Below are 9,934 nucleotides of genomic sequence, written 5' to 3' on the forward strand. Positions count from 1 at the left end.
AGGGGACCAGGGGCCGGGCAGGGGGCCTCGCGGGGTCCGCCCAGCCCATGCTTTCGCAGACGGCTGGAGGGAACGGATGATGAACCAGGGAGGGGGTTGCAGAACTCAGCACCCGGCCCATGAATCCCTTACCTTGCTGGGGAAGGAGGACTGGGGCGGGAAGACTGTTCTTGCCTGAGTGTAATCACTGCACTTGGCCCACAGCTGAGAGGCAATGGGCCTACTAATCTGGAGAGCTCCTTCCACCTGCAAATGCTGCCTTTGCCTTCTGCAGGCGGAAAGGTCTCAGCGTTGTTCAGTCACTAAGTCGTGTCTGACTCTTTGGGAGCCCACGGACGGCAGCACGCCAGGCTTCCCTGTCCTTCACAATGTCCCAGAGTTTACTCAAACACATGTCGTTTGAGTCGGTGATGCTATCCAAGTGTCTCATCCTCTGCCTCCGTGCCCCCCACCCCTTCTCCTCCTGTCCTCAATCTTTCCCAGCATCACGGTCTTTTCCAATGAGTCAGTTCTTTGTATTAGGTGGCCAAAGTATTGGACCTTCAGCATCAGTCTTTCCATTGAATATTCAGAGTTGATTTCCTTTAGGATTGATTGGTTTGACCTTCTTGCCGTCCAAGGGACTCTCAAAAAATCTCCTCCAGCACCACGATTCGAAAGCATCATTTCTTTGGTGCTCAGCCTTCTTTATGGTCCAGCTGTCACATCTGTACATGACTACTGGAAAAATCATAGCTTTGACTATGTGGACCTTTGTCAGCAAAGTGATGTCTCTGCTTTTTAATACACTGTCTAAGTTTGTCATAGCTTTTCTTTCAAGGAGCAAGCGTCTTTTAATTTCATGGCTGCAGTCACCATCTGCAGTGATTTTTGGAGTTCAGTGTTAGCAGCATGAAACGGGTTGGGCAGTGAGAAAAACATTTTTTAATAGAATTTTTTTTTTCTTGAGTAACGTAAGTGGAATTTTAGGCACTTTACCCAGTCAGGTGCTGGACTTTTGTGTTATAATCACTTCTCACTTTCAAATCCCAGCTGGCTTTTTTTCAATTTCAGAGAATTCAGTCTAAAGCCACGTATAAAAGAACGTGCTGCTGTGCAGTTAGGTTTGTGCAGCATTGTCTCTGCAGTCGTGTCTGACTCTGTGCAACCCCACGGACTGTAGCCCACCAGGCTCCTCTGTCCATGGAATTCTCCAGGCAACCTTACTGGAGTGGGTTGCCATTTCCTTCTCCAGGGGATCTTCCCCACCCAGGGATTGAACTCATGTCTCTTATATCTCCTGCATTGGCAGGCTGGTTCTTTACCATTAGTGCCACCTGGGAAGTCCACAGTTAGGGTTGATGCAGTTCAGGAAGGTAATGTAAAACCAAATAACCAGAAGATTTTCCTCTTTCTTGAAATTATTATTTTAATTTTTATTGCCTCAGCTTTCATAAGAACTTACATGTGCAGAATGGGTCTATAAATACAATTGATACTCTTAATATGAGATATTTCAAAATGGAGACATGCATGTCCCCATTCTAGCCTATGCTCTCTGAGAGGAGGATTGTTAATTACTCCCATCTTTGTGCCTTTGAACCAAGCTCATAGGTAATCAGTAAAATTTGATCAGTGAATGAAAAACTGTCCTCAGAATGGAATATAGTAGAGACAGAGAACTCTAAAAATCAGGTCTAAAAATCAGATACAATTTCTAATCAAGAATATAGGATATATTTTGACAAAGCTTGGATTTTATATAATAGTTATACTAATGCATTATTTAATCCAATAATTTATATTTAATAAGATGCTTATCAAAAATGTTTAGTATAATACCTGTTTAGTAGCTCATATAGCTCAAATATTAGCTCTTAGTTTTGTTATTAGACAGATAAGGACCAAATTGTGTCTTGCCCCTTCCCTCCAAATTCATATGCTAGAAACCTAATCTGTGTAACTTGTGTCCTTAAAAGAAGAAAGAGAGAGACATCAGACCCTGTGAGGACACAGTAAGAAGGTGGCCATCTTCAAGCCAAGGAGAAGGGCCTCAGGAGAAACCAGACCTTCTAACTCCTTGATCTGGGACTTTCAGCCTCCAGGACTATAAAAAAAAATAATAAATTTTTGTTGTTTAAGCCATTCTGTCTGTGATATTTTGCTGTGGCAGCCCTAGCAGGCTAAAATACATGCTTATAAAGTATCTCATCATATGTGGTAGGTGGAATCCTGAGACGATCACCCAAATTTCCACCTTCTCCCAGTTATTCAAACAATAATCTAGGTGTTTCTGTAAAGAGATTTTGCAGGCTTAATTGAGGTCCCAAACCAGTTAACTTTAAGAAAGAGAGACACATTATCCTGAGTGAGCCTGACCTAATCAACTCATCAGGCGAGGCCGTACAAGGACCTGGGCCCTTTCTTGGGAGAAAGATCCAAAACTTGAGAAAGATTGCCATGAGGGAGATTCTCCATTGCTGCTTTGGAGATGAATGGGGTCATGTTGCAGAGAGGGTGGGTGACTTGGAGGAGCTGAGAGTGGCCCACGCTTGACACCAGCAAAGAAATGGAGACCTCAGTCCTACAGCTTCAAGGATCTAAATTTGACAGGCAACAGAGAAAAGAGTCCCTGAAAGAAACAGCCTAGCCATGATCTTCATTTCAGTCATGTAAGCTCTGAGCAGAGAGTCCGGTCATGCTGTGCTCAGACTTCTGACCTTATAAAAGGTCAGAGTCTTATAAACAGATTTATGTGATCTTATAAAAAGGTGTGGTTTTGAACCACCAAACTTGTGATTTGTTACACAGAAATAGAAAACACATACATCATAAGTTATGAATAAGAAGTAGGGACACAGATCTGCAGTGATCTGCTGGGCAAATGATAAGGTGAATGAATAAAATGTTAATAATTCCGAGTTTGAAGTTATTTTCAAATAAAGAGTTTCAAAATAAAAGATGAATGACTGTTTTTGTAGATGTTTTCAGCTATGGTAAGAGTTAATTTATTCAAAATCTTAAATTGTTTTATTTCTGAGAATCAAAGATTGGTATGGTTTTGCTAAATAATAACTGATTGCTGGCATTTGTTCACCTCTTACGACGAGCCAAGCTATATTCTAAGTATTTCATATCTATGAACTCACTTAAACATCACAGTAACTCTGTGAGGTAAAGTGAACGTGTTCGCTCAGTTGTGTCAGTCTCTGTGACTCCACGGACTGTAGCCCACCAGGCTCCTCTGTCCATGGAGTTCTCCAGGCAAGAATACTGGAGTGGGTAGTCCTTCCCTTCTCCAGGGGATCTTCCTCACCTAGGGAATGAACCCAGGCCTCCTGCATTGCACATGATTCTTTACCTAATACTCTTTTATCATTTTACAGTTGAGGATACTGAGGCACAGAGTGGTTAAGTAACTTGTTCCAGGTCACTCAGCTCCTATTCAGAATATGTAACTCTGAAGCCACATGCTACGTATTGTTCCCGCATCAAAGTCTACATATGCCATTTCAGATTAGTAGTTTGTTTTCATTTGCACTGCGCTTGTTAATCTGCTTTTATTCTGAAGATTTTTTGTCTGTTTTGTAGTTCAGAATTTGTAATATTTTGTATTTTGACCAAAAAATGCGGGGGGTGTACAAAAAGCCCACTGTATCCAAGCGTTTTAATTCATTATTTCGTAATTTACTATTGTAAAGATGAAATGAGTTAAATGGGAGTATGTGTAAACTTTTACCAAGCACTTTGCATGAAGTATTGTTTTTAATGTCTTTAAGAGAGTAATGCCAAACCTGAAACATTGTAAGTCAACTATACTTAAATAATATATATATTAAGGGAAAAAAAAGGAGAGTAACACCAAGACTTAGATGGACCATGTCAATGATCATGAAGACTCTTTAAGAGAGGTCAACTCTGTGAAAAATAGGCTTTTAACTCTTACTTTAAGAGGTTGTCCCTCATTGGAGAAAATATTAAAAAGAACCCACATCTCACATTAAATGTAATTTATATGTAACTATTTAATAGCTGAATTGCTGTGATTACTTGAGATGTCACATTTTGTAAACATTTAGTCTAATGTGCTAATTTCTAATGTGCTTTTAAATTTTGAATTTAAAAGACTTCGGAGCCAATGGGTTTTTCTCAGCTCTCAAACAATTTTATTGGCCCTTGTAAAGCTTGTAGGCCCTAGATGCTGGGCCTTAGCTGCTAAAAGGCAATCACACTGCTTGCTGCAGAATGGAGATGGAATTTCACTGTTGATGAAACTTTAGGAAACACTGTTTCTAGGTGTTTCCTAGAGGGTGCTCTTTCCTCTCCAGGAAGGAACTCCTTGTTTGGGGAGCAAACAGCTTTCGGAGACAGAATACACAGGAGTCCTTGCACCCCTAGATGTTAAAATAAAAAGTGAATATTACTCCGTGCTCAGAAGACCAGGGGGTACTTCCAAAAATATCGCTAACTAGAATTAGGGAATTCCCTGGCCATCCAGTGGTTAGGACTTCAAGCTTTCACTGCCAGGGGCAAGGGTGCAGGTTCAGTCCCTGGTCAGGGCGCTAAGATCCTGCAAACTGCAGGGAATGGCCAAAAAAGAAGAATTAGGATTTGTCACTGTACCAATCAGTGCAAATATATTTTTACATAATTATACAAGGGGATTCAATTTTTTCAGTGGCTAAAGCAATTGAAAGTGCTTTAGAGTAATCTACGTTCATACCACCTTGATAGGTGCATAAGTGAGGGGCAATTTTGCTGCTTAGGAATAAGCTGAGAAATGAGAGTTTGCAAAGTCATTAGGTTTCTTGAGGCCATGTTAGGAGGGAACATTTTTTAACCTGGTGCCAGTTTTGCTAGGTGCAGCCTTCTCTTTCTTTTGGGGAGCCCTGGACATTCATTGTGATGAATCTCTGCATTGAAATGTCAGTTCTCCTGACAGGGATTTTATACACAAGAAGAGGTAGGTGGATTTGAGCACTGCTTGAAGGTCTTGCATAGATCAAAATTTGATGAATTCTCTTCCTTTCAGTAATTATTTGAAATAAAAATATCCTGCAATAACTCATCCTTTCCCTTTTCAGTGGAGTTGGAGCAAAAAAGTCAGCATCTGGGAAGGAGCCTGGGTTAGAACTTAACCGAGGAGGCTCTGAAGCGCAGTCACAAATACCCTTCTTAGTAACCACAGCCTTGGCTCACCACTCTCAGTCCAGGGCAAATCTTGCATGGTGACCACGCCACAGTGCCTCCCTCATAATGCCACTGCCTTCCTCCTCAGGTGGCACTGTGCTCTGCATGAAAAGAAGACTTGCTGTATTATAATTTTCACAGAAAAATGGCTCAATTTCTTGTAAAATGAAAAAGATAAAATTTCACAAGTTCTCTTCTCTTTTTGATTCATCCTCATTATTTTCTTTCTACTTGTACCATTAGAGAGTTTCTACGATAAAGAATACATTACTTTCTAAAGTCTATAGATAGCAAGTGTTATGTATGAGCATAGTTTCGGCAGTTGTTCCATGGAAACAAAACCGTATCTATCAGTACTGATTCTGGACAGGATGGAGTTGCTTTATCATTTCCCAAACTGGATACATCCAGGGAAACCTGATGGCAGAAGTCTGCTCTACCTGCCCTATCAGGCACAGCAGATCAGGTTTTCCGGCATCTGCTTGGGAAAATATGTACAAGGGTTTCCGCTTCTGTCTTCTCTTTCAACTACGCTTTGTACACACCTTGCTAAAATATGAATCTTTGCACATGCCTGTGCTTGCATGCTGTATAATTAGAGGCAAGTTGGGAATGACTCTCCAACACTATCTTTCCTGCCTCCAAAATTAACATTTAAAATTTTAATTCTGATACGCATTCTCAGGAAACTTAAAATGTGTTTATATTTCTTATGCGAAATCAGGTAAACTTCTGAGATTGCAGCTGTTTACCCATCTGTGAAGGGTCTGCCTCAGTATTTTTAACCTGGGAAATGCAAGAAGATTGTTTTTGTTCTCTGCTTGGAAGAGAGGAATATGTGGATGCATATTAGGAGGTAGTAGTGTTCGGTGGTTAAGAGTCTGAACTTGGCACTTAGATCCGGTTGGAATCTTAGTGATTCCAAGGATTGTGATTGTAGGTGTTATTTATTATCTATGAGCCTGAGGTTTCTCCCCTGTGAAATGGAGCTAATCACAGGTTTCTCTTAAATTTGCGGTGAGGATTACAAGCAATAATCAGTAGAACACAGTGCCTGGCGCTTACTAAGTGCCCAGTCAATGATGGTAGGGTTACCAGGAATATTATCTGCAGCCAAGTGGCAGTGACTGCCAGCCCTCACATCTAATGGTGAACATCTTTTAGAAAACTTTAGAGTATTGTAAAACAAAAGAAAAGAACCATTTCTCAGGAGCCTTGACCCTTTAGAAATAGCCCATGAGATCACATGGGGGAGAGAATCGTGTGTTGAGAGAACTAACAGGGCAGTGAAGGTTTCCACATTCCCGAGAGGCCCTTGAGGGGAGCAGCCTTTGGGAGGTGAGTCAGCACACCTACCCAGTTCTGAAGAGGCTGCTTAGGGCTACTGAGTCACTTTTCCCTTAAACCAGGAGCCAGCCCCTCCCCACCCCCTTTTTTCCCTTCTATTTCAGAGTCACATCAATGCTAAGAGGTACAATGAGAATGATAAAATATAATTACCATGATGACAAATCCACAGATGATGCTTTTTATGAAAGTGAATTCTCCTTGGATGTGCTGTGCTTACTCAGAAGGGCCACTGAGTGACAGATCTCCCAGTTGTGCTTCTTGTAAGTCACAGGGAGTAGCTGTTGGCAGAAAGGTCCTGGGAGTGGCCAAGAAGAGACTCCCCAGCTTTGGGGAAGACTCGAGCACTTCACTGCTGATAGGGGGCTGGATAGAGCGCTCACCCCTTCACAACACTTCCAAATATGTCTCTGTGATGACTGTTTTATTTCAAGGCAACTTATCTAGCATTTTCCCCCAATATTCTTTACTCTGTGCAAGACACTTCTTAGATGCCATGGAGGATACAGAGATGTCTGTCTTTAAGGAACTTACAATATTAGGGAAAATGATAAAATCTGCCACAATAAAGATAATAATAATAATAACACTTACTGATACTTTACTGTTTCCAGGCTCTGCCTTAAGGCCCCTTCAGTATCTTTTTATTTGGACTTCCCTGGTGGTCCAGTGGTTAAGACTCCCTGCTTTCACTGCAAGGGGCATGGGTTCCATCCCTGGTGGGGAACTAAGATCCTGCAGGCCATGTGACTAAAAAAAGAAGAAGTTTTTTTTTTTTAATCAAAACAGTGCTATAAGAAAATGTAATTATCATCTCAGTTTCAAAGATGAGGAAACTGAGGTCTGAAAGTAAGGGGCTTCCTTGGTGTCTAAGATGATAAGGAATATGCCTGTAATGCAGGACGCCTGGATTCGATCCGTGAATTGGGAACATCCCCTGGAGAAGAGAATGGCAACCCACTACAGGATTCTTGGGCTTCCCTGGTGGCCCCGACGGTAAAGAATCTGCCTTCAACTTAACTAAATCCTCCTTGGTGTTATTGCATGCTTGTATGCAGGACTCAGTGTGAGTTACTTGGAAGTTACTTTTTGTGAAGTAACTCACACAAAGATGAGTTGTGTGAGGGGGTTGAATTGTGGCCCCCCAAAAGACACATCCTCTTCCAAACTGGGAATGGGACTATTTGGGAGAAGAGTTACTGTAGGTGTAATCCAGATAAGGAGCTTGAGATGAGATCATCCTGTGACAAGCGCCCTTTTAAGAGAAAGGCAGGGGGAGAGATTGGAGACACTGACATACAGAGTGAAGGCCAAGAGGAATGAAGACAGCGATTGGCAGCCCTAATTCAGGGGTGCTGGCTGCCACCAAACGCTAGGAGAGAGGAGGAGACAGATTGTCCCTGAGAGAACCAACCCTGCCAGCACCTTGATTTTGGACTCATGGCTTCCAGGATTGTGAGAAAATAAATTTCTCTTGTTTAAAGCCACCCAGTTTGTGATAATTTATTGTGGCAGCCCTGGGAAATGAATACAAAGGGTATGTGAGAATCTCTGGGAAACAACAGCTCAAGCTAAGACACTAAAGTGGAAAAATACAGAGATGTGTGTGTGCGTCTCTTTCAGTTTGGTTGAAGCATAAAGATCCCGAAAGGAAACAGGGTGTTGAAGATGGAGGTCATATCGTACGATGGAGGGCGGTGAATTTCAGGTTAGGCAATCTAGATTTTAGTTGCTGAGCAATGAGGAAAATTAATTAGAAAATTAAGGTATCCCTGAGCTGGCAAGAGGTGGTGCGTGTGTGTGTACTCAATCGTGTCTGACTCATTGTGACCCCATGCAGGATAGCCCGCCAGGCTCCTCTGTCCATGGAATTTTCGAGGCAAGAATTCTGGAGTGGTTTGCCATTTCCTTTTCCAGGGGATCTTCTCAACTCAGGGATCAAACCCACATCTCTTTGCATCTTCTCATTGGTAGGCGAATTCTTTATCACTGTACCACCTAAAAGCAGGAGATAATGGGTATGTGTTCAGTTGCTTCAGTCATGTCCAACTCTTTGCAACCCCATGGCCTGTAGCCTTCCAGGCTCCTCTGTCCATGGAATTTTTCAGGTAAGAGTACTGGAGTGAAGTGCCATAGCCTCCTGCAAGGGATCTTCCTGTCCCAGGGATCAAACCCACATTATCTGCATTGGCAGTTAGGTTCTTTACTGCTGAACCACTGGGGAAGCCCAGGAGGTAATAGAGGCCTGAAATAAGGCAAAGGGATTGGAAGGAAAAAAAGGGACCGAGGAAGGTATCTTGTAGGAATCCAAGAGACTTGGCAATGGGTAGATCTCAGTCTGACCTGCTAAGTAGCTTGATTCATATTTTACCTGCTATTGTTTATGTGCTTTTGTCTTCCGGCCTGCATCACACCCACATGTTAAATGAGCTGCCTCAAGTCTTTTGGCTGCCTGTCAAGTCAGATTATTAACTTGTTCTGGTTTTCGGGCAGTCAAGCTGCACTCTAGGTTGGGGACTTCTTCTGAATCTTAGGACTGTTTCTTTGACTAAATCTACCCCTGCTCCTCCTATGTGAGCTGGACCTCTGGAAGCTTCGGGAGCTGTTTCAACACCCTCAGTCACCTCTTCTTGGCTCCCATCCTGCCTGAACTGGGAGCAGGGCCTTATTCCTGCTATGCTGACCTTATTCCAGCATTCTATAATAGATCCTATCTTAACATTTGATGCAGAGTGTGATGGAGAGACGGCATTGATCGAGCCATGACATCTGGGATAGATGCAGATCCCAGAGCCTTTTCAGAAGTTGAATGTTGGCCATGCCTCAGAGACCTTTAATGTGGTCTGCGTCTTCAAGCCTTATTAACATCATATTCCTTTGGTTAGTTTTCCCCAATCATGCTGACCCTCTTAATCTGGTTTTATAAATAGTGTGAGACCAATGGGAGGAAAAGAAGAGGAACCAGAGTTTACCCAGGGCTGACTCAATGCCAATTATCATGTGAGGTGCTTTGCATATGTTATCTCATTTCATCTTTGTGTCAGAAGTACGAGGCAGGTGCTATTATCATTTTACAGATGAGGAAATTGAAGCTTAAAGCACTTAGGTCATATGGTGAGTGGTGCTGCCAGGATTCAACCTTGGGACTTGCCCAGAGACCACACTGCCTCCTACATAAGAGATCACCTGTGGTCAATGCTACTAAAGTGGTAGAATTCATTTGTGCAGGATTTGCCTGGTATGTGCTGGTTTTTTTTAACTTTGTGCCATGATTTTGTGTGATCATTTCTCCCATGGTACTTCCTAGAGCCTAGGCACTGACCTAGAATTTCCTGGACAGCAGCTTCCAGAAGGTTTGAGGACTTTCTAGGCTGATGAATTTGTGCTGTTTCACAAAAGAACAAAAGTGTTTCAGCAT

Source organism: Odocoileus virginianus, chromosome 6, assembly GCF_023699985.2.
Source record: "Odocoileus virginianus isolate 20LAN1187 ecotype Illinois chromosome 6, Ovbor_1.2, whole genome shotgun sequence".
Lineage (NCBI taxonomy): Eukaryota > Metazoa > Chordata > Mammalia > Artiodactyla > Cervidae > Odocoileus > Odocoileus virginianus.